The sequence below is a fragment of the Balaenoptera musculus genome, chromosome 10 (assembly GCF_009873245.2).
Source record: "Balaenoptera musculus isolate JJ_BM4_2016_0621 chromosome 10, mBalMus1.pri.v3, whole genome shotgun sequence".
Taxonomy (NCBI): Eukaryota; Metazoa; Chordata; class Mammalia; order Artiodactyla; family Balaenopteridae; genus Balaenoptera; species Balaenoptera musculus.
Genome location: NC_045794.1, coordinates 86,352,780 through 86,377,223, shown reverse-complemented (window position 1 = coordinate 86,377,223; position 24,444 = coordinate 86,352,780). Strand labels below are relative to the sequence as shown.

At 41.4% G+C, this 24,444-nt stretch overlaps 1 pseudogene; it reads left to right on the top strand.

Annotated features, from left to right (window-relative positions):
* The first annotated feature begins 12,644 nt into the window (after positions 1-12,644).
* The window catches only part of LOC118902807, a 79,414-nt pseudogene continuing 67,614 nt past the window's right edge, over positions 12,645-24,444 (top strand).

The window sequence follows — 24,444 nt, the reverse complement described above, 5'->3', positions numbered from 1 at the left end:
TGTACACAGCCTTCAGAACCTAGAAAGCCGCCAGGCCTTGGCCGAGGCCGCCCAGCGTTCTGGGGGTCGGCCTGAGTCCGGCCCAGCCTCCGGTTCGTGAACGCGCCTTCGCGAATCTGGCTTCTCGTGCGTCACGTGGGCAGCCGGAGCCTCTGGTACGTCTGCACCTTTCACAGCCGGAATCCCAGGCCTTCTGATTCGATTTACAGAAGAGGGTAGCGGGGCTTTTTTTTTTCCCCTTCCCTTGAGGGAAATCGCGAGCAACTTTGATGCCTTGACTCCCTCAGGAGAGTTCAAAGGCGGTGAACCGGTGGTCCCAGAGTCCCTGCTGTAAGTCAGGTGAAGAGCATGGTATTAAAGTCCAGTCTAGCACAAAAAAGAAAAAAAAAGCACTCTCAGTTTGACGGGGGCAGGAGGATACACCTGCAGATCTTTGAAAGCAAAACCTGTGGGACTGCAAATGAGAGAGAGAGTACAGCTTTGTAACTTCATAGAAATACAGAAAGAGATAAAACACCAGGTGTCTTTCGTGTGAGGGAAGTCCCTCACCCAAAGCTTGGGCCTTTGGAAATATTTTCTATGGTTCTTTAGCCTTTACAGACCCCCCAACCCGACCCGCACCCCGTTTCCACAAAAACACTGCCTTCCTTACTGCTTCCTACAGGTTAATTGAACTTTGAATTTGTTTTCAGATAATCATCCGAATTCCTGAAGACAAGCTTTTCAGTGACAGTCTATCGTATATATTTATAACTTCCCCTATTGAGGTTCGCCAGTCTTAATTCTGTGGTCAGCACTTACACGTTGTGGTGGTGCCTTATTTACATCTGCCCAAATTACCTGAATTTGTTATTAGTAAGAAAAGGGTAGCTTACAAAGCTTTTGTTTTGCTTCTGTGCTTGCTTTTTTTTTTTTTTAAAGAGTTACTAGGGTGTGAATTACATTCAGAAATCTCAGATAATTGCATTTTTGTGTTTTAACTCTTGTTTATTTTTTCTTTTTAGAAAAAGATGAGTTCCTTCACTATTCTGCATTTCACAACATTTCTTCCCCTTTTTCTCTAGCTCTGAACAAGTAAGCAACCAGTTCTGAAACTGCAAATTCCATATTAACTGGTCAGTGGTGGGTAGTTTGTGCTGCACCTGAAGGGAACTGAGAATGAGGCAGGCCCTCCAGAATAGATGCATTGCTTGTGGGTAGATGTTACTGCAGATAACGGTGGGAATGTATGAGGCAGGCGGAACACGAGACAATAGACTGGCAGAAGAATATGGCTGGTTGTTGTCAGGCTCAGCTCTGCCCCTTTAAGACACGATCCCTGGCTATGCACCCTGTGAAGGTAATGGGCAGCGTACCCCGTTCCCAGCCTTGCTGTTTCTCCCCTGTAGTCTCCACCTCTTCTGCCTTTTGACCTATGATTGATCCTCATGTCCCATCTTGGCTAGTTCCTCCAGAACTTACACTCCAGATTGTTTTTAAGCTCCTGACCTTTGGATCTGATTCCCTCGCTTCCTAATTTTAGTTTTTTCCTTTTGACATTATATGCCCATGACTACTACAGGGAATAGCTACCTTTGTTTTTGTTATTGTTGTTGTTGTTAAGCTTTTTCTTGAGCACAGCTAACCCCACTAGACAGCACCCTCCTTTGCAGTTGAACTTGGGAGAAAACACCAGCGAGGCAAAGGGGTGCCGTTAGGAACAGTGGATAGCTCAACTGGTAGACAGGTGTAGTCCAGCAGCGAGGAGTCAGGGAGGAGGCAGACTGGGAGATCGAGGCAGGAAAGCAGTTGGCATCGGAGAGCATTGAGGAATGAGGCTGAGCCCCAAGGTCAGTTTTTTGGTTGGTCAGTTGGTTCATTCATTCTTTCATTTATTAATTCAGCAAGTGTTGAGGACCTGGTATGTGCTAGGTATTATGCAAGGTGCTGGCAATAGAGGGGTGAGCAATATTGATATGGTGTCTGTGCAGAGCTTGAACAAATATTAACAGTGGAGTTGCAGCATAAGTGCATGTATCTTATTTAAACCAAAGCAAAGATATAAAAGAATGACTGCAAAAGAATGTGAGGGAGCTTTTTGGGGTGATGGAAATGCTCTTGATCTTGATTTTGGTGGTGGTTAAAACTCATCAAACTGTATACTTCGAAAAGAGTGAATTTTGTCATGTAAATTATACCTCAATCCAAGAAACCCTAATAGCAGCCATTGATTTAAACAACAAAACACTGAAACCATTTCAGTAGGAAGGAGGAAACAGACAGAGATGCCCGCTATTGTCAGTATTGTCCCACACTGTTTAGGAGGGTCTAAGAAAATTAACTGAAATTAATTTTAGAAAAGTTGAGGTTTTTTTATTTTGAAATCCCTTCTCACTGGTGAAATGATTGCCTATCCAGAAACTCAAAAGACTCTAGCTAGGGGAAAACATTAACTGACTATAAGAAATATGTAAACATCAATAGAATTGCTCTAATCTTGTAAAAAACACAGAAATGGAAATTTTAAAAATTTCATTCACATTAGAGACCCAAACCATAAAATACTTAGGAATAAACTTGACAAGAAAGACATAGCTCCAACATGAAGAAAACCATAAAATCTTATTGAAGAGTATAAAACAAATGGAGAAGTTGGGTCTGGTGCCATACCCTATAGGGTATTATTTACTGCTATGTAACAAATTACCCCAAAACTGTGTAGTTTAGAACAGTAATCATGTATTATCTCACAAAGTATCTGTAGTGGGGAATCTAGGAGTACTTAGCTGGGTGGTCCTGGTTCAGGATCTCTCACGAAGCTGTAGTCAGGATGTCAGCGTGGGCTGCTGTCATCTAAGGCTTGGCTGGGTCTAGAGGATCTGCTCCCATGATGACTCACTCATAGGTAATGGCAGGAGGTCTCAGTTCCTCACCACACGGACTTCTCCATTGGGCTACTTGGGTGTGCTCACAGTATGGTGGCTGGCTTTCCCCAGAGTGAGTGATCCAAGTCAGAAAACAAGGCAGGAGCCATGATAACTCATGACCAACGTCGGAAATCACATACTATCATTTCTGCAATAACCCTACTCGGTGAGAAAAGGGGATTACACAAGGAGGTTAATACCAGGAGTCAGAGATCACTGGGACCATTTTAGAAGCTGCCTGCTCCCATACCCTACCTGCAAGGGAAGCTGAGAAAGGTTTTAGCTGGCATCTTCCGCTTCATTTGTGAGGAGTGGGCTCATGAAATGGGGGAGAAGAACCAGAAGTGGGGATTTCCCCCCAAATAGGAAGGGGATTCAGGTGTTGCAGTCAAAAAGAATGCTAAATGTTCACTAGGTGTTTGAATAGACAAACAGAACAGTGCAGCAAAAGAGAGAATCCAGAGATAGATTGTTTCAATGTAATACATGATAAAAGTGATATTTCAGTTTAGAGGAGAAAGGATAGTTTGTTTCACAAATGATGCTGGCCTTGACTGGTTATCCATCTAAAAAATAAAGTTGACACCTATCTTACATCATATAAAAAAAGAAATCCAGTTTAGGAGAAAATAAGAAAGCCTGTGAGTGCACACTAAGAATGGGGGAGACCTACTTAATCAAGATTGAGCATCCAGAAAATACAACAGAAAGCCTACAGTGTTTACCAGGCTCCTCGCTGGTGGGCCCGGAACTCCAATTTTTGTCCTGCTAGCACTATCACCGTGGGGCTGCTGAGTGTTGCGTAGCGTATCAGCCTTGTGCTGCTTTCTAAGAATATTAGCTCTGCATGGTGTAAGAATCGGCAAGCATTTTGAGGGGAAAAGCAACAGAGAATGTAGGGTTCACTTCTTAACCCTTCCTTTCTGGAATCTTGTCTTCTCAAATCCTGGTTGCCTGAGTAGCTGTCTGATGCCTTTAAATAAATCCTCAAGTATCTTATCCAGCTTCTCTGTTCTGGCAGGAAGGTTGCTCTGCTTTGAATTGTCCTTCATGGTAGAATGTGGAAGTAGACGTAGGTCTGTATAGGAGATGTAGATGTTCTTGGTCCTATTTTAATATTGGGGTTCAAATATTGGATTTCAAAAATCCCAATATTTCAGCTAAGACGTTAAACAACCATAATTATTTCCTCATGTTAACCTTTCGGTAGTTTTTCATCAAGTAATTAATATGGTGTTTAATGTTTCCAAAATGTGGAACTTGTATTATTTTAGACTAGAGAACAGTAAATGTGTTTCTAAATATTTAACGTAATTGTAACTACAGTTTACATTAGTTTACATTATGTCTTCTTTTTGACTAGTTTTAACCACAAATGTGGATTATTTGTGATCTCCCTAGGCCCTGCCCCAACTCACACCACGTTACCCTGCCTGAGAATTGACTATGGGTTTATAAAATGGTTACCTGCATTTGCTAATAAAATCTGTGGGTGCCGTGACTCTTAACATGCAATCAGAGAGTTTAAATTAAATTCACCTGTGGTCTTGTAGTTTACATTTTATTTTTTATTACTTAAAAATGAACATCTCCCTAGTCTCTGCCTTAGAAAAACAGATCAATTAAAAAATATATGTCTGGGACTTCCCTGGTGGTGCAGTGGTGAAGACTCTGAGCTCCCAATGCAGGGGGCCTGGGTTCGATCCCTGGTCAGGGAACTAGAGCCCACATGCATGCCACAACTAAGAGTTCGAATGCCTCAACTAAGGAGCCCATGAACCACAACTAAGGAGCCCGCCTACTGCAACTAAGAGCCAGTGCAACCAAATAAATAAATAAATATTAAAAAAAATATATATATATATGTCCAATTGTCCTCTGTCAACTTTGGACACCAGCAGAGCACAAGAGGAGTTGAATTTCAAATAAGAGATTTGTTAAATTTTAAATTGTAATAAATTTGATATTTTACATGATCCAATCAGCCATGTTGATGATAAGTTACATTAGGGACTTAATAGGAGTTTTAGAGCTGGAAGAAGTCTTAGAAATCATGTAGTTCCACAACTCACCCTCTCGGTTTTGAATTATAAAAGTAAGATATTTTCGTGGTTTAAAAAAACTCCAATTGGTACAGAAAAGTGTAAGATCAAAGGTAGAAGTTCCAGGTTCTCCCCACCCCATTGTTCCCATTCTCTAGAGGTCACTACTGATAGAAGTTCCTTATGCATCCTTCCAGAAATTGTGTGTGTGTGTGGGTGGGTGTGTATGTGTGCACGCATGTGTGTTTGTGAATGTACATATGTGTGTAATAAAATTAAAAATGAAATTCTTAATTTTTAAAAAGATGAACAATACACATTAGCTTATTCCATTTAATAGATCTTGGATGTCTCATTTTTTAAAATCTACTTCCCTATTTGATAGGCACTTGTTTTGTTTCCAGTTTGTTGCTCTTACAGTCAATGCTGCAGAGAATGCTTTAATCTGCACAGGTTCTTTATTTGTGAAAGTTTATCTGGAGGATAAGCTTTTAGTTTTGGAGTAGTTAGGTCAAAGAGTATGTGCCTTCAAAATGCTATGGATATTTACCAATTCCTCTGGGGGGCGGAAAAAAGCTGTACCAATTTATGTTCCCATCTCAAGGCTCCTCCCTTTCTTTTTAAAAAAAGCTAAAGAAATTTGAGGTCCAGAGAAAAGAAATGCGGTCTCAGAGTTAACTATTGGTAGAACAAAGTGGAACTCATATTTTAAACATTTCTTACATTGCTCTAGGTACCACGTACTTCTTGGCTACTTGAAAAAGTTTGAAAGGCTTTTTAAAGAAATTTTATTTTTTTATGTGTATTATGAAAAAATTTGGAAATTAAAAAATTTAAAAAAAGATTGAGGAAGAAAATTAAAATAACCCATATGCCTTAACTAGATACATCACTATTAGCATCTTGGTGTCTTCATTAATGTTTAATATATACATTTTTAAATTAAAATTGGAATCACACAATAATAGTTTTGTAACTGTCTTTAACTTGCCAATATATGGTAAACATTTTTCCATGTAAATATTTTTACAAGATATCTTTTAATGGGTGTACACTATTTCATGTCATGACTGTGCCGTAATTATCGATTTATTATTGTTAGCCCTTTAGTTTGCCAATCTTTAAACCATTATAAATATTGCTGCACTGAAAATTCTTAGATGTAAACCCTTATAGACAAATAGAACAAATTCTTAAAATTGAAATGCTTGGTAAAGGTATGTGACTTGTGTTTCAAAGGGTTGTGGTACTGACAAATTACACTCTAGGAGAGTTGTACCAATTTACATTCCCACTGATTTACATTTTAAGCATAAAAATCTTTAAAAAAAAAAAAAGAGAAGAAAAGCGAAGTAAAAGTACAGCCTGGCGTTGTCAGAGTAAAATTACTAAAGTTAGATGCTGTGGTCATTGGGGGCGGGCTTGGGGGTGGGGTATTTGAATATAGAAATTCCGAAGCCTTAAAATATTGAGAGAAATCTCTGAAAAAAAGCCAGAGGAACTTTTGACCAGTTAGTAGATATTCTTATAACTTCTAGTTCTCAAGTGCAGTGATAAATAGAGTGATACGATTGAGGCTACTTTATGGTAAAATTTGAAGTCAAACATTTGCAATAGAGGTAATGTTAATACTGACAACAGCAGTAGGAATAGCAAACATTGACTGAGGACTTCATATGTACCTTGCAGATTCTAAAATGTAAACTAAGCTGTGATAACTTGCTTAAGAAATCTGTTGAGAAGTCTGTCTCTTTCCCCTCCCTCCCTCCTTACCTCTCTCCCACTTCCTCCCTCCCTTCCTCCCTCCCTTCCTTCCTTCCTCTTTCAAGAGCAGGGGACTTAGTGAAGAGACAGTGAAGCAGGTCCCAGAATGGAAGGAAAAGCTAGACACCAGGCCTCAGGATCGACAGGACCCAGGGTAGCAATGGGCGTCCCAGTGGCATGGACACTCTCTAGGGTACTGCAACAGGATGCCTCAGCCCTTACTAGGGAATGTTCTTTCTTAAAGTGTCCACCTTAGCAGTGTTAAAAGAAAACAAAATTTTATTTTAAAAAATGTTTATTAGGTGCTTATTATGCAAAGTCTCATTTAATCCTGCCACATGGGTGTGGTCATTGTTTCCCGATTTACAGCTGCAGGAACTAGTGTCAGAGTGAGATCTTGGGGCAGGTTTTATATGGCTCCAAAGCCCATGCTCAACCTCTGTATCCCCGACAATGTGGGAGATGCCACTTTGATACCACTTGCTGCTATCAGGTGGGCCAGGGACAAATATTAAGTAACTCTGATTCTCTGGCACAGACGTTGGACCCTTTCAATTTTTTTTCGGTGTTTCTGATTATACCAAGAGAAAGTCAGTTTGGTCCAAGTTTGTCTTAAATGCCTCTCTAATAAGTACATGTTAATCTACTTTCTCCATAAAAAGAGAAGTGTATCTAAATAGAATTTATTCAACACTGTTTGCTTTTTAATGCATTTATTTTTATGGATACTATCTATTTGTGACATGTAATAAGGGTTTTGCACTTACGGTAATAATGAAAAGTTTCTAGTTAAATTTTTTGACTTACATTGTTTTAAAGAAAAATAAAAAGTCATGTCCTACTTTTCTTTGTCTTCTTTCCACTCCAAAATAACTCCTTCTTCTATTAGGTCTCCTCTGTTCCTCTCCCCTCTCCCCCCACCATTAATCCCCTATTTCTGCAAAAACTGGGAGGGTTCTTTATCAGCAGTTATGGAGCAAGTTGTGGAATTATTGTTTTTTCATTTAAAATTTTAATTATAAAATAATATAGCTATAGTTATTAGGATTAGAGAAACGGATTTGCCTTAATCTTACCATCCTAACACAGCTACTATATCATTTTTCTTTCCTGTTTTTACCTCATGTGCATTTGTTCTAATAATGATACTTAACATTCATTGACTATTCATTATAGGCACTGTTGTTAGCATTTTGTAATCCAATAACTTGTTTAATCTTCTTAAGAATGTTATGATATAGATTCTGTAATCCCTGTTCTGCAGATGAGGAAACTGAAGCATGGTGAATTTAAGACACTTACTGTAAGGACTTGAATCCTGGGAACTGGTCTTCTGAACTTGGACCTTTCACTTCTGCACTGTGCTGTTTCCCATATTTAGCTGTGTTTTATTAGCACTGTTATTATTATGGCCTATACTTATTTTTTCTCCTTTTCACCTAACCCTTACTTATAAACCTTTTTCTCTTGCTATATAGTTCTCAGATTTTTAAAGAATCAACTATATTTTGGTCTAATTTATATAAAATAAATTGCACCCATTTTAAGTGATCAGTTGGTAAGTTCTGATGAATGCCTACACCTAACTACCATTATAATTATGATAGAAAACATTCCTGTTGCCCTAAAGAGTTCCCTTGTGACCCTTCCCAGTCATTTCCTCCCCATGCTCCACAAGGCAACTAATGATCTGCTTTCTGTCACCATTTTTTTTTTTTGCCTTCCACTTCAACCCATGAGTTGTTTAGAAATAATATTTAATTTCCAAAATTTGTGAATTTTTCAGGTATCTTTCTGTTATCAGTTTCAAATATTCCATTGGGGTTAGAGAACATATTTTATATAATTTCAGTTCTTTCAGATGTGTTGAGTTTTGGTTTATGGCCTAGAATTCAGGTTGGCAAACTTATTGTTTAAAGGGCCAGATAGAAAATATTTTAGGCTTTGTGGGCCCTTTGATCTCTGTCATAACTACTCAACTCCGCTGTTGTAATATGAAATACTTAATATGAATGGAAGTGGCTGTGTTCCAATAAAATGTTCTTTATAAAAACAGGCAACAGGTGGGCCTTAGCCTTTAGGCTGTAGTTTGCTGACCTTTGGCCTAGAACCTGGTCTATTTTGGTGCTTGTTCTATGCGCACGTGAGAAGAATCTGTATTCTCCTGTTGTTGGGTGGAATGTTCAAAAAAATCAAGTTGCCTGATAGTGTTTTTCAGATCTTCTGTATCTTTGCTGATTATGTCTACTTAAACTACCGATTACTTGAGAGGAGTGTTGAAATCTCTAACTGTATTAAGGGTGTATCTATTTCTCCTTTCATTTTACCAGTCTTGCTTTGTGTATTTTTTTTTAGTAAGTGATTGTTAAGTTTTTAAAAAAAATATCTATTTATTTATTTGGTTGCACCAGGTCTTAGTTACAGCAGGCAGGCTCCTTAGTTGCGGCTCTTGGGTTCCTTAGTTGCAGCTCACCGGCTCCTTAGTTGCGGCACACAGCCTCTTAGCTGTGGCATGTGAACTCTTAGTTGCAGCATGCATGTGGGATCTAGCTCCCTGACCAGGGATCGAACCTGGGTCCCTTGCATTGGGAGCACAGAGTCTTAACCACTGTGCCACCAGGGAAGCTCCTGCTTTGTATATTTTGAAGCTCTCTTGTTAGGTGCCTACACACTTAGGATTATTATGTCTTCTTGGTAGACTGACTACTTTATCATTATGTAATGTCACTTTCTATTCCCAGTAACACTTGTTCTGAAGTCTACTTTTTCTGATAATAATATAGCTCCTCTAGTTTACTTCTCTCTGGGATCACACACTTCTGTACTGCCTGATGTATGTCTGAAAACAGCTAATTCATATATTTTGTCCAGTTTTCTAATTTTTTGAAGAGGATAGGTAAGTCTAGTCCCTGTTATTTTATCATGGCTGGAAGCAGAAGTCTGTAACTGTCTTTTTAATATATGTACCACTTGCCATCAGTGGCTATACTTTTATCCTCTTAGTTATGTCCTTTGCGGAGACCATTTAGTTTTCTTTCTTTCTTTTACTATTTTTTCTATCATAAACAATGAACATCTAGTGACTATAGTTTCTCACTATTTTGATTATTTCCTTGGAGTGATTCCCAGAAAGTAGAATCATTGAGTCAAAAATTAAAAACACTTTAATATATTTTTTGTTTTATTTTATTTTATTTTAATATATTTAAGTATTTTTATTTTGATGTATTTATTTCAATGAATGTATTTATTTTTTTATTTTTGGCTGTGTTGGGTCTTCGTTGCTGCATGCGTGGGCTTTCTCTAGTCGCGGCGAGTGGGAGCTACTCTTCATTGCGGTGTGAGGGCTTCTCATTGCGGTGGCTTCTCTTGTTGCTGAGCACGGGCTCTAGGCGTGTGGGCTTCAGTAGTTGTGGCCCACGGGTTCAGTAGTTGCGGCTCGCAAGCTCTAGAGCGCGGGCTCAGTAGTTGTGGCATATGGGCTTAGTTGCTCCGTGGCATGTGGGATCTTCCCGGACTAGGGATCGAACCTGTGTCCCCTGCATTGGCAGGTGGATTCTTAACCACTGCGCCACCAGGGAAGTCTCTAAGTATTTTTAAAATGTAGTTATTATCTATTCTTTTGTGACTTCTTCTACAGCTTATAAGTTTTGGAAGTCCTTTCCAGGTTTGATAAATATTTAATTATGTTTTCTTTTCATTTAAAACTTATATTAAATTCTTTCATTCAACAATTATTTACCTGTCACCTACTCTGAGCCAGACCTTATACTAGGTGTTGGGGACCTGGTAGAGACCAAGATAGAAATTACTACCTCTGATCATTTGGGAATAGGAAAACGTGGATATTTTCAAGGTCTGATAATCTAATTCTAGCCTCCTACATGGCAGGTGAAAAGTCTATTAATAAAGTGTCCGTGATGCCCATTCTGTCATCTTTTAGATTTTGTTTGTGTGAGATTAAATTAAATTAATTTTTTCAAATTGTCGCCTATTTATTACAGTATCATTATTGCATAGGTGTTTCGTACCCATTGATTTATGGTATCTTCAAGACCTAGAGTCTTATCTCTATTATATGGAGGCAGTATAATGTATGTGTCCTGGAGTCAGGCTGACCTGTTTTTAGATCCTAGCTCTTCACTTACTAGCCAGGTCCCTTTGGACACGTTGCTTATCCTGTCTGAACTTTTGTTTCTTCATCAGTAAAGTAGGGTGGTAATATTATCTATCGTAGGATTATTGTGACAATTAAATGCAAAAGGGTTAACACTTTTTTATTTTTTAAATTTTTATTTATTTTTTATTTATTTTTATTTTTGGCTGTGTGGGTCTTCGTTTCTGTGCGAGGGCTTTCTCTAGTTGCGGCAAGCGTGGGCCACTCTTCATCACGGTGCGCGGGCCTCTCACTATCGCGGCCTATCTCTTGTTGTGGAGCACAGGCTCCAGACGCCCAGGCTCAGTAGTTGTGGCTCACGGACCTAGTTGTTCCGCGGCATGTGGGATCTTCCCAGACCAGAGCTCCAACCCGTGTCCCCGGCATTGGCAGGTGGATTCTTAACCACTGTGCCACCAGGGAAGCCCTTAACACTTTTTTTAAAAGGTAATGTATTATTATATTCTAGTCAGGTGGTCTTGATGGAAAATTGCCCTATACATGATAACACGGTATGTTTCTCTATAGGTGAAAGCAACAAACAACCAATAAAGCAACATTTGGTGTGGAAATAAGTTGCATCAAGAAAAAGCTCGTAAAGCTAAGTAGTTTTCATTGAATATTTTGCTTCTGAGCAAGGTGCAAGCATATCTACATCATTGCTGGAGGGCGTGTGTTTTTCCATTAGGTCAGTGGAATTGAATTCCCAGTGCATGTAGGTGAATGGAGTGTCGTATAAGTCTGCACAACTTAAGATAAAAATGATCACAGGGGCTTCCCTGGTGGTGCAGTGGTTGAGAATCTGCCTGCCAATGCAGGGGACACGGGTTCGAGCCCTGGTCTGGGAAGATCCCACATGCCACGGGGCAACTGGGCCCGTGAGCCACAATTACTGAGCCTGCGCGTCTGGAGCCTGTGCTCCGCAACAAGAGAGACCGCGATGGTGAGAGGCCCGCGCACCGCGATGAAGAGTGGTCCCCACTTGCCGCAACTAGAGAAAGCCCTCGCACAGAAACGAAGACTCAACACAGCCATAAATAAATAAATAAATAAATAAAAAATAAATAAAAAAAAAGAACGTGAATTTCTAAAAAAAAAAAAAAAAAGATCACAGTACTCCATCAGATTCTTAGATCCAGACTTCTTTGCCTCTCAGATGCCAGGTGCATTACTGGTCTTGGCCCTTATTATATTTTGATTTGTTCCTCTTGTCTTGACCTCAACTTCATACCTATTTTCATTCTTGCTTCTGGTCCGAGTCATGGGTCTTGGCTTATTCTGTTGCTGGATACGCTAGGCTCCTTTTCTGCATTTGCCTTCCTTTTCACACTCTTAGCAAGTCCCCTTGCATAGTTTTCAGATTCACAGGGTGGCAGAAGGAGCAGGTGGCCAATGGAACACTGGGAAGGTGGAATGGGGGGCTGAGGAAAAGAGGGAGAGCCTTGTATCCAGTGCCCACTCATCACCCGTGGTTCTCAGCTCTTCCGCAAAAGCTTTGGGGAAACAGAGGAGCCGTGGACTTCCTGTAATCCTAAAAAAGAATGTGTTTTTTCACTCCTAACTTAAACTAGATTGTGTCTCAACTCTGATCTGTCCATTGGTTGGCATCACTCACCTTCAAATATCTATAAGAAAGAAGGCATTTTGGGGAAAGATTTCAATCTGTTTATAGGGAACATAATTAGGGGGAAGCCACAGAAGCAGTGGAGGTCAGTGGCTGCACCAGGATGAAAATTGTTTTGTTTTAAGTGTGATGTCATCTCTGAGCAAAGTGAAATGAGCCAGGAGGCAAATGAGAATGTAGACAGGTCTGCCCAATTCCTTTTAAAGCCCCGGAAACCCATTCAGCCTTACATCTGCTCGACTCTGGCTGATTTTCAGGAAGAGAGAGACTATTTGGCAAACTACATCTTCCCTCAGCTGAGCGAATTCTGCAATTCCCGGGGCGCGTGTTTCAAAGCTGTGGACCTGACGTTGTCAGCGTTGAAGGCCCAGGCGTCCTTACCCTCCAGTCTATTTAGACAACATTTTTGTCTCCACTAGCAACATCTGAAGCTCTGTCTGGACTGCGTGAACAGCTGCTTTCCCTTTTTTATCTGCTTGCTGGGTCAGACATACGGGGACTTTCTCCCTGACTACTCACCTGTCATGTTCTCCAAGGCAACTGACTTGTCAAGTTTATCCATAGTGGAACAGAATCTCTATGTTGCTGCAAAAAACTGTTATCCTTGGGTCCTGGAGAATCCCAACCGCAGTCCGATGGAGTTAGAGATCGTCCAAGCAGCCTTTCTGAATGAGTCTCAATTTCTGTATTTTTACTTTAGGACGGGAACCATGCTGCTGAAGCCTGTGGACGAGGAAAAGGAGGAGATGCTGTCCGCAGGCTTTCTGATCAACGATGAGGAAAAATCAAAGGCTGGAAAGCTTAAGGCCAAGGTTATTAGCAAAGGGCTACCTGTCAGGTTGTACAGAGATCTCCATGAGTTGGGTGAGCCTGGTTCTCAAGGACTGGTTGGTTGTGGTAGAAAAACTACCCAGCCGCGTTAATGATGGAAAATACAGGTTAGTGAGTATGGAGAGAGCTAAGTCTGTTGTCGTAAGTCCATGTGTTTTGTATGTCTTCCCTGTGAAAGGAATTTTTAAATGGTTGAAATTATTCCTTAAACATTTAAAATTATTACCATATTCCTGTAACGTGCATTTCTTATTTGAAGATTTTTGAAACTGAGAGCAAATAGTGGGTCATGGAAGAGGATTTAGGAAGTCAAGGAGCTCGGAGAAGACCTAAGATATCTGGCAGTTAACATGTAGATACAGAGCAGAGGTTCTCAACCAGGGCTGATTTTGCCCCCAGGGGACTTTTGGCTACATCTTTGGTGTCACATTTTTGGTGTCACAGTTGGGGGTGTACTATTGGCATCTAACAGCTGGAGGTCAGGGTCACTGCTAAACATCCTACAGTGCACAGGACTGCCCCTCATGATAAAGAATTTTCCAACCCAGAATGTCAATAATGCCAAGGTTGAGAAATCCTGATCTAAAGAGGAGAGAACTTTTATTAATTGTCAAGTGCTTTTTGCATGTTATCACATTTAATCTTCAAGGTTTAGCCCTGCAAGGTAGGTGCTATAATTCCTGTTTTACAGATGAACAAATGAAAGCTGCTGTGTAGCAGTTAAGTGACTTACCTAATGTCACTTCACCAGTGAGGGATCATTCTAGGATTTGAACCCAAGTCCTTTTGACTCCAAAATCCATGCTCGTTTGCCTTCACACTTACTACTCAGAGAGTAAGTGATCCATGCACCAGTAGCCTCAGGCATCACCTAGGAACTCACTAGAAATGCATTCTGGGTCTATTGAATTAGAATTTGCATTTTAATAAAGATGACCAGGTGAGTTGCAGGCACATTAAAGTTTGAGAAGCACTGCCTGGCATCCTGTTGCCTCTGAATGAAATGATTACATTTATTCTGAAAATAGTGTCTCACGGACACGTACAGATTAAAAAGGGAGGAACAACATCAGAGCAGGGCAGAGATTCTTCACCTAGACGGACTTCGGGAGGGATCTGTGATGCCCTAAATTTATATGAAAAATAGAATGTTTATATGCCGATGTGTGTTTTGGGCAGTAGGAAGTTGGCCTGTGTCTTTGATCAGATTCTCAAAAGGTTTAATGACCCAAAAAAGATTGTGAGTTACTGTTGTAAGGGCCCAATTAATGTGGGAGTGCAGAATGCAGGTGGTGCATTCTCAAATGCTTTCAGGGACCAGGCAGGCATAGTCCTTCTAATATGATGGGGGGCAGATGGATGTGTAGTCAACTGAATGGGAGGGCGTTGACCCACCTAAAGTCATTCACATCCATTGTTGGGGGTGGGGCATGAAATCCCACCTGTGCTGGTCAAACAAAACTCTGCCTACAAGCCAAATTATTTTGGGGTCCTAGAAAAGAATATTGTATCAGTCGTTACTCTTTGGGTTGAAAGTGACTCGGACTGGCTCCAACAGAGAGGGAATTTTAGTTTATATAACTTTAAAGCCCAGGATTAGGTCTGTGTTCAGCTCAGGCTTCATCCACTGGCTCAAATGAGGTTACCAGGCCCTGGTTTCTCACTATGTCTCTGCATGGCTCTGCTGTCCTGATGTTGCCTCAACTACGTGGCTCCTCCATAATGGAGGGAAGATGGCTCTAGCAGCTCCAGGCTCAAGTCCAGCAGGAATGGCTCAGTGTCCTAGGATTAAGTCTTTCTGTCTCTGATTAGCCAGACTTGGCCTATATGTTTGTATCGGACTCAGTCACTGGTGCCAAGAGAATGTGATGCTCTGATTGGCTGAACTTGGGTCATATGCCACGTCTGGAGCTGGAGGGAGTCAGACCCACTACAATAACATGAAATGAGAGTTGAGACAAGGTGGGACCCCAAATGATAATCTGGGGCTGTTACTGGAATTAGGGTAGGGTGAATAGAAGTTGGGCAGCCCCAAAATATCCTGAATATTTACTACGAGCTTGGAGTTTTAGAATGTCCAACAACAGAAATGCTCTCAGATCCAAGATTTTTTAGTTCCTAGCTCTGTGACTTTGAGAAAATGATGTAATATTGGTAAGCCTTGGTTTCTTCTCTTTACTGAGTTAGCATTAACGACCTTGAACTCTCAAGGTAATGTGTATAATAATGTGTGTAAAGCACCTGAAAACAGTACCTGACACATATTAGGCTAATGAGAATGAATCATAAAAAATGAGTCCTGGAAGAATATAGCATATATTTGGCTAAGGCCTGAAGTATGGTTAATAGTGATATTCTTTGACTAGTCTCAATCTGAACTGCATTCATTAATATTTACTAACATGTTCAAGAATCAAGCCTTTCTGTGTATTTGGGTTAGAGAGAGATTATTTCTCCATAGTGTTCTCCTTAGTCTTTGATTTTGGTTATTATTGAAATATTAGCTTGTTTTAGACTTTAGTTTTGAATGTGTAATATATGGACTACATGTCTGCAGTAGAAGGTACAGAATGGATGGATTATTACAAAATCTTCAGAAAAAAGGCTAAATTATTTTTCTTTTGGATCTTCGATACCCTTTAATCACCCAGATAGTTCCAAAATCTCACAGCTTAGGTAGGGGTAGCAGTAGGCCATGTGGGTAGCTGATAGTTATCATAAGACAATACAGAGCTATCAGTTCATACTCTTGGCCTTCAGAAGCACTCTGAGGTCCTTGGAGGTGCCTGAGACTAGTGGGTGAGGTTCAAGGTGAGCTAAAGAGATCCATTAGACTGTGGGATCATTTCCAATTCTGTCTAAGATCTTGAAATTTGAAGCTGACCTTGGCCAAACTGTTGGTCCTCTAGGTTATTCTGGCCCTAACCTGAACCACAGGGCAGCCCAGTTAACTATGGGGGTATAAGATAGCTTGAGACCTTACCAGGTTAAACTACCTGATGTTCATTTTCCTGCCTCACCGCATGTAAAAAAAAAAAAACCCACCCAAACTCTGGGAGATGTAGGTGTCTCCAGAGACAGGAGGACATTTTGGCAGTCCAGAACACCTTGACTTTAATTAGGCAATGAGTTTAGAAACACAGTGCCTTGAAACTAGAAGGAGTCTCAGAAATCCAGTTGTCCCGCCCTGCCACTTATTTTACCTGGGAATTTAAGGGACTTGCCCAGTGGCAGAGTTGCAACTGTACCCATGGTTGTCATTGGGCATCTTATCTTAAAAATACACCCCACTCCCCCAACCATTGCCATGGATAGAAACATACACATATGCCACGAGATTGAATTAGGTAACTTCATATTTAGCTAACAATCTAAAAATACAAGAGGATATATGTAGCAAATCCAATTTTTTTTTTTTTTGCCTTGGTTATTCTGAGGTCATGAAATAACTTGGAATCCTACATAGGATTTCATGTACAAATAGCATTAAGATTAAATTGCTTGCCTATAGCTTCCTTTCATTAGAATGTAGGATGGGCTATGAAATTTGGTGCCTACATAGAAAGAAGGTGGTATAGACACAGAAGGGGAGATACTTTCCTGGGAATTCATAATAACCATGTGTAATGGAAAATGCAAAACTATAAATCTAAGGTATTAAAACATATCTTTTTGTGTCTAAAGACTTCAAGCACAACTTTGAACCTTTCTATCATGAAGAGTTCACTGAGAAGTGCAAGGAAGTGTTTGTTATTTCCAAGGAGTCCAACAGAACCTTTGAAATCTTGGAAAGATTTGCCTTAAAGGTTGTGGAATTTGATTTTAATAATGCCGCAGCAGGCTCCAGCTTATCTGTTCTCAGGTAAGATGTCAAGAAACCCCAAGCAAAGCAGCCTGACTTTAGTGAATATGATCCCCCAAATTTGGAATTTCTTCCCTCACTTCCAAGTCCATCCATGCCTGCAAGAGAGGCTCCCTAAAAGTCACCCCCAGGTTAGAATCTCCTTATCAGATATCACTCTGCAACTGCCACATTACTTCCCTTCAGTCTCCTTAAGAAGATTATAAATGCTGGAGGGCAGAGAGCTTGCCTTCTTTTTTAATCCCATAGATCAAAGTTGGTCTCTCATTCCTGTCAGTGATGGAATGATTTTAAGGAGAAGAAACTGGATTAGGAAATATGAATAATGCATCTGTACAGTATTGTATAATTTACAGAGAGCTTCCACATACATCATCAGCTCATTATTAATTACATTAAGATATTCAGCCAGTACTTGTTAATTGCCACCTATGGGCCATAGCATTATTTGCGTTTGTGAGAATCGAGTTATCTTACCCAAAGTTTGCACTCCTTCACTGTTTTATCCAGTGTCCTCTGATTAAAACCCCCATATCTTTTCCCACTCCGGGTGCTGACATGCTCTGTTCGCCAGCCACAGGCATGAAGAGACGGGGGCGTGAGGAAAGAATTGGGTTTTTCTGTGGTGTCCTTTCCAGTCTCAACCCTAGAAATAGGGAGGTTCTTGGGATCATTTTATTTTCTTCCATCCTCATCCTCCAGTTCTTATTCCAGATCTCATTTATTCTGTGAGAGTTTGGGGATTTGAAATAAACCACAGTGGCTAGGATGGCTCAAGGTTGTGCGCTACCATGTCTGCCCCGGTCTCAGCACCCACTATGATGTGCAGAGCTACCAACATCTTGTGGTTCTGGGAACCCATGCCAAGAGGAAGACAATTTAATTGGTTAAAACAACATGGCGCTCAGTCAAGGATTTTGAAACTACTAGAGTATGAAATATATGTCATCTGTTGAAAATCTTAGGTTTGAATAGGCAAGTCCATAGAGACAGAAAGTAGGTTAGTGTCTATCAGGGGATGAGAGTAGAGGGGAACTGGGACATGACCCCTAATGGGTCTGGAGTTTCTTTCTGGGGTCCTGAAAATGGTCTGGAATTAGATAGTGATAGTGATATTTACTGTATACTAAGTATACTAAAACCGACTGTATACTTTAAAATGGTGGATTTTTTTGGTATGTGAATTATATCTCACTTAGGTTATAATTTTAAGTATTTCAGAGTGGATGAGACATTTAATAAATTTTATTGCAATTACACAACTCCGGTTGTGCCCAATCAAAACACAACAATTAAATAAGTCCTTGGAGATTAGCTGTGTGGAAGCAGGACTTTGCCATTTGGAAACAATGCTTTGTATTGTAAGTTCCTGAATAGTGTGTGCAGCTAAGAGAAAAAGGTGTTCTTTTGGAGTTTCAAAGCATTTTCTTAATAACCAACCATCTAGAGCAATAGCGTTCTTTTTTTTCTCTTTTGAAGGGAGCCACAGTTTGCTTTGCAATGTTTTCATTTTCTATTTGTTCTTGAGAAGAAATCATTAAGACCCTAGCTTATTTATGGGGGTATATTATATTTGTATTTTTCCTTCATTGGTTTTTACCTGCTAAGTGCCCAAACATGTTCTAGACACAGGGGATACAGTAATGAACAAAAGACAAACATCCTTGCCTCCATGGAGCTTGTATTGTGGAGACATGCAACAGACATGATACCTATGGAAAATATGTAGTAGGCTAGATGCCTGTAAGTGCTATGGAGCAAAATGAAACCGTGAAAGGGAATAGGCCATCTGGTAGGAGAGAAGGTGGCATTTGGGTAACTGCTAGAAGCAGGTGAGGGAGCAGGCTTTGCCAATATGAGTTGGAAGAGTATTCCAGACAGAGGGAACAGCAAACACAGAGGTCCTGAGGCTGGAGGAACGGCAGGGAGGCCAGGCAGCTGGAAGGAAGTCAGAGCTGTAGGGAGGGTGATGGGGTGAGGTTGGAGACGTAAGGGATGAGAGGAGGGTCTTGTCTGTTCTCATGCATCATTGTAAGGACTTAGACTTTTACTTCTTTTGAGCAGGGCAATGACCTATATGACATTTGATAAGTTCACTCTGGTGGCTTGGCTGAGGAGAGGCTGAAAGAGGGCAAAGGTGAAAGTGGGGCATCAAATCCAATCCAATCCTGCCATTCAAATTTGATGGGGAAATGACTAAAGCAATAAGGCATTGATTCCTAACTCATAGTCATGGAGATGGAATTCTTATGGAGTAACTACTGTTTAATGATCCTGCTATAGGTTTTCTATTTCAATAGGTTTTCAGACTGATCCTCTTGCTTTGCTGAACCTGAGTGTCAGGTTTATTTATTTTATTTCATTCACTCCATCAACAATTTATGATCAGGTACTGTGCCAGTCACTAACTATCCAGTAGTGAGTTAGGTAAGCCTGGTAAGTGCCCACTTGGAACTTACATCAATGAAAAATCACTAGACACATATTTATTAAATTACGTGAGGAACAGGGCTGGAGTCTTTATGCAGTGATACTCATGGACCTGGGACTCCTCTGCATTTCCAGAAGCTTTTCACTGAAAAAATTTAAGCAACAGGACAAGTTGTATTGTGCTCACGCCAGTTCAGAGAAATCGTATTTATTCATTACTACAAGCCAAAACACCCCCATAGAGCAACGGGCTACTTCTCAGTGAGTAACTAACAATTATGGTCATTTTGTTGAATTCCTAATGTCATGGTCATCAGGATTATAGGAATCTTTGGCATGTGAGTGTTTCAATTTTTTATTCTCTCCTGGTTGGGTAGTCTCCTGTCCTGGGCCTTTGGGCAGGTTGGGCCCTTGATGTAACCCCAGGTTCATATTGGACAACCCTAGAGTCTGTGGTAGGTGGAAGAGCCTTCTGAGGTTACCATCTTTGCACCCTCCTAATTTTACATAGGACAGGGCTGAAGCCCAGAGGATGAATGGCTTATTTGGAGCCAACTGAGGTCACAGTTGAGAGACTAGAATTTCCTATCTCTTAGAGACAAACGTACGCAGGAATATTTTCCCTTCCTCCCTTCCTCATTCCCTCCCTCCCTCCCTCCCTCCTTCTCTCCCTCCCTCTCTTTATTTGTAATTATTCTTGACTACATTTTCTGTCTTTATTTTTCAGAATAAATTCTCTTCCAACTTACAAGTCTATTTTGCTCTTGTCTGGAGAACATGGTCGTGGGAAGTCCAGTCTGATTGCCAACTGGGTGAACTATTTCAGAAAGAAACATCCAAATGTGTTGCTGACCCCTCATTTTGTGGGCAGCACCTGTGAAAGCAGTGACATCATGTTGGTGATATATTACTTCATCACAGAATTATAGTACAAAAGCTATGGTAATGGAATCAAACTTTGAAATTCATTCAGAAATATTTTAAATTATTCTGTCTTCTGCCCATGTGGCTGTTTTTCTCTTGTTCCAATCTAAATCCTGTATAGTCTTGCCTACATATCTACCCACCTCTTCCACTCACAGAATTAAATTTCTTCCCTCCCTCCCTCCCTCCCTCCCTCCCTTCCTTCCTTCCTTCCTTCCCCAGATATTAATTGAGTACCTTATGTGCCAGTGGGGATACAACAGTGAACAAAATGGACAGAAGTCCTTACCCTCATGGAGTTTTCCTGTTACTGGAGAGGGGAGGAAGACAAAGAGTTAACTAAATAGAAAATACAGAATGTTTGATGATGGTACGTTCTATGAAGAACAATCAGAGAAAGAAAGCAGGCAGTGTGTGTGTATAAGAACTGTTAGGATTTTAATTATTTATTTATTTATTTATGGCTGTGTTGGGTCTTCGTTTCTGTGTGAGGGCTTTCTCTAGTTGCGGCAAGCGGGGGCCACTCTTAATCGCGGTGCGCGGGCCTCTCACTATCGCGGCCTCTCTTGTTGCGGAGCACAGGTTCCAGGCGCGCAGGCTCAGTAGTTGTGGCTCACGGGCCTAGTTGCTCCGCGGCATGTGGGATCTTCCCAGACCAGGGCTCGAACCCGTGTCCCCTGCATTGGCAGGCAGACTCTCAACCACTGCGCCACCAGGGAAGCCCTGTTAGGATTTTAAAAGTGTCGTCTGGGAAAGCCTCACTGAGAAAAGGGCATTTGAATAAATACCTGAAGGAGGACTTAAATAAACTAGATGGATGGTGAGGGCTGTTCACTGAAGTGGGACAACGTTGATGGGGTAGCAGGTTTCGAGGGGAATCAAGAGTTCTGCTTTGGACATGAGATATTGAAGGTACAAGGTATATACGGGGAGAAAGAACAATCATGTGGGATCTACCTCTGTTCTAGGAGCAGCTGGGGAGCCTGACCACTTCTATTAGCTGTGTGATCTTGGGCAAGTTATTTTAACTCTCTCTGGCTCAATTTTCCCATTTGTAAAATGTGGATAATAAGAAAAAGAACGTCTTATAGGTAGTTGAGGGGATGAACTGTGATACGGTATGAGAAACAAAAGACACAGCACAGTGCTTAGCATATAGAAAGCACCAATAAATATTAGATATTGGGGCTTCCCTGGTGGCGCAGTGGTTGGGAATCTGCCTGCCAGTGCAGGGGACGCGGGTTCGGGCCCTGGTCTGGGAGGATCGCACATGCCGCGGAGCGGCTGGGCCCGTGAGCCGCAACTACTGAGCCTGCGCGTCTGGAACCTGTGCTCCGCAGCAGGAGAGGCCACAATAGTGGGAGGCCCACGCACCGTGATGAGGAGTGGCCCCCGCTTGCCGCAACTGGAGAAAGCCCTAGCACAGAAACGAAGACCCAACACAGCCATAAATAAAATAAATAAATAAAATTTAAAAGAAAATGCTCCCTATTTCACTTACAAAATTAATTTAAAAAATATTAGATATTATTATTATTATTAGGTGACTGCTGTGTATTTACATGTTTGTATGTGTCTGACTCTGCCTGCTTTGGAGAATTCATCCCTTCTCAGCCGGGACTTGTACCCATGTGCGCCTCTGGGTGCTGAGTGAGCGTGTGAGGCCCCTGGTGAGTTTTGATGGACGTATATCATTTCTGTACGAAGGGACAGATATTTGAGCTTCTTTCTGTGTGTGTGTGGAGGGGCATTGTGAGTAAATAAAGTGAACACGTGGGCGTGAGTTCTCAGTGGTTGCATTTCTCAGGGTGTGTCAAGTGGGTAAAATCAAAATCAGTAGCAGCAGGTATGCCTGGTTCTAAAAGAAAGCTACTAACCCCGCTCAGGCACATCCCAAAGGCGTTCAGTCTGGCCAAGCTGATGATATCAGCTCAACTGCACACGCCCAATTATGATTTTATTTCCAAAGTGAATTGTTATTTTAATGAGTGTCTTTTTAGGCACTGAAAGCTCCTAATCAAAACAGCTGCTATCTTCCAAACAAACAGACCTTTAAGCTGATAAAGCTAAATAAAATCAGGAACAGCCTGTGAGAACTTGACAGCGAGGCAACACCTTCCCTTGTTAACCGGAAAGGCTGTGGTTCTGAACTTCAATTCTGGCTCCGCTACTTACTAGCTGTGTGATCTTGGGCAGTTTACTTCAGCAATCTGTGCCTCAATTTCTCATCTCTAAAATGGGGATGGGATTAATAGTACCTACATAAAGCTGTGTGAGGATTAACAGATAATACATGTAAAGAACTTAAGCGGGTCCCTGGCACATAGTTGCCATTATTATTGTTGTTATTATTCCTCAGTGAGCCAGGGAAAGAGGCAGGGAGTGGGGGGCTGCTGAGAGAAACAAGAAGCTCCTTTTCATTATCTAGACTAAGGAGAGCAAGGATGGAAAGCAGAGTTTGCAGCTCTTGCTACACGGCAGCCCAGGAGGAAGCCGGGGCAAGCGGGGCCGGCTGGCTGCAGCATCATTTAGCATCACTGCCTCGGCTACGAAGCTGGCTTTCACCCGGGGGAGGTAGACGTGGGCAGGGGAGGAGGAGCGGCTGCTGAGAGCACAGCTGGGCCTGGGAGGTCACGAGCAGATTCAGCTTCTTTGCAGAGAGCATTTTCCCATGCCCGCCTCAGCTGTCCACAGCTGCAGCTCCTGCGTGGGCTGTGAGCCTGGGCCCCTCCCTAGTGGGGATGCTAAAACGCCCTTGGGTGAAGCTGTCATTTCTGCTCCCCGTCCACCCCCTTGCTGGCCAGGATAAAGGGATCTAGCAGAGGAGAACTGCCCGCCCACCCGTAGCCAGCTCTCCCAACCCAAGTGCCCTTGCCTGCCCTGCAGCTGACATCCCCGCTGTGACAGGCTTCACAGAAGGTCAAAGTAGAGCCACCGCTTTTCCTACTTACATGTTTCCTCGCCCTGTTACTCCGGACCCTGGTGGCAGCCCTGACTAACAAGGAGTTCCATTTATTAAAGGCTTTCCGAGTGCCAGGTGCTGTGGCTAAGGGCTTCATCAGCATCTCTTTCTTTTTTTTTTTCCCCAAGAGGTCTTTTTTTTAAAAATTTATTTATTTTTGGCTGCGTTGGGTCTTCGTTGCCGCACGTGGGCTTTCTCTAGTTTTGTTGAGCGGGGGCTACTCTTCGTTGTGGTGCGAGGGCTTCTCATTGCGGTGGCTTCTCTTGTTGCGGAGCGCAGGCTCTAGGCGCGCGGGCTTCAGTAGTTGTAGCACGTGGGCTCAGTAGTTGTGGCTCGTGGGCTTAGCTGCTCCACGGCATGTGGGATCTTCCTGGACCAGGGCTCGAACCCGTGTCCCCTGCATTGGCAGGCAGATTCTTAACCACTGCACCACCAGGGAAGCCCCCAAGAGGTCTTTCTTGATATAATAGTACAGTTACGCTTCTGTGAAATACAGTTACCCTCTCCACTTGTACACAATAGATTAAAAATGCTTGCTACATACAGTGCATAGACAGTTCAATAATTAGAACCAACTCAACTGTGTTTGAAATAAAATAGCTTATTTAGTCATTTAAAGTAAAATAACTATGCATATGAGAATAAAGATATGTAAATGTTAGGATCTACAAGGCTGTAAAAATAAAATCATTATTCTGCATTATACAAAACAGTGCAAGAAAAATTCTAAATAAGCTTTTGGAGCACAAATTATAAATTTTCCATTTTAACTTATCATGCAGACATAGCATTTCAAGCCATGTTATAGTCTATAGCCAGGTTCTTAATTTTTAAGAGGAAAAAATGCTAGTCAGTAAATTTTACTGTATGATTAAGTGTCACATACCATAAAATATTGACATCTCATTTAATGCTCTCAGTAAGCCCTTGACAGCATTATCGT